Source organism: Pinus tabuliformis, chromosome 5_2 (genome assembly GCF_031772625.1).
Source record: "Pinus tabuliformis cultivar Carrire ecotype Pingquan chromosome 5_2, CPIR1, whole genome shotgun sequence".
NCBI lineage: Eukaryota > Viridiplantae > Streptophyta > Pinopsida > Pinales > Pinaceae > Pinus > Pinus tabuliformis.
In genome coordinates this window covers 1,074,898,382-1,074,899,593 of record NC_142306.1, presented here as the reverse complement: position 1 = coordinate 1,074,899,593, position 1,212 = coordinate 1,074,898,382, and the positions used below count along the sequence as shown (strand labels likewise).

The 1,212-nt window shown below is 42.7% G+C and overlaps 1 pseudogene; it reads left to right on the top strand.

Annotated features, from left to right (window-relative positions):
* The first annotated feature begins 312 nt into the window (after nt 1-312).
* LOC149162960 (small ribosomal subunit protein uS13z/uS13y/uS13x pseudogene) lies at nt 313-730 on the top strand (annotated as a pseudogene).
* The last annotated feature ends 482 nt before the right edge of the window (nt 731-1,212 follow it).

Genomic DNA, 1,212 nt, shown 5'->3' with positions numbered 1-1,212 from the left:
TACTATGTTTTGAAAAATGCGCAATGGATCACTTCAATGTATCACTTCATTCTATTAATATATCACTTTAATATATCAATACTACAAATGCTTTGCTATATAAGACACTCTGGAAACACCGCAATATTTTGAATGATATACAAACGCTTTGAATTATTTAAACTGTGTAATATCATGAAGTCAACAAACTGCTCAACGCTATACCAAAACCGCCATCATAAATATATATTGAAGTTAAGCACAACATTATACCAGAACCGCCATACTGAAGTTAAAAATCAACTGCATAATACTAAAGCCCTTGCAGTCTTCGTAATACCCAGCGTTACTGGCGACTGTTGAGGCTTCTCGCGTTCTGCGAAAATGTCTTTGATTGCAAATGAGGAGTTTCAACACATTCTTCGTGTCCTCAACACCAATGTTGATGGGCGACAGAAGATCATGTTTGCCCTGACTTCTATCAAGGGAATTGGTCGGCGTTTGGCCAACCTTGTATGCAAGAAGGCCGATGTCAGGCCGAACCACTCAGGTGGTATCCAATGCTCTTGACATGAAACTCAGGGATGACTTGGAACGCTTGAAGAAGATCAGGAACCACCGCGGTCTTCATCACTACTGGGGCCTTCGGGTGCGTGGACAACACACAAAGACCACTGGTCGCAGGGGATGTTGGCAGCTACTCTCACAGAACGAGACGAAGCACAAAAAAAGCTCTCAAATCTCGGGGTAGATTACTGCAATATAGTAACGAATACACAGAAAAAAGGCGTCACGTCTATGGATCGATCCTAGTGCCAAAACTGTTGGTGTCTCAAAAAAAACGTTGAGCATGGATAGATCGAAGTGGCGCCACAAAATGGTATTCAGGTTTTATCAGGATTTGAGCAAGCTTGGCCGTCCAGAACCAAATGGAGAGATGAGCTGTACAACAACCATGGCGGCGATAAATGATAAGATTATCTCACTAGACTGTAGTGACTATACAGCAGAGATAAAGACTGTGGACTCTCGGGCGTATTGAATGGAAAAGACGGAATTTCACATAGTCGATGTATTTAGATACTTGGACGAGCCTCCACAGCCAGGGACAGCTAAGGACCAGTGAGGAAAATACAGTCCGACCTCGGCCTCAGGGAAAATGACAGAGGTTTTTTTTCTTTTCTGGTGATTCTTCAGACAGCAAGAAAGACTTGCTTGGAAACGTTTACTCCG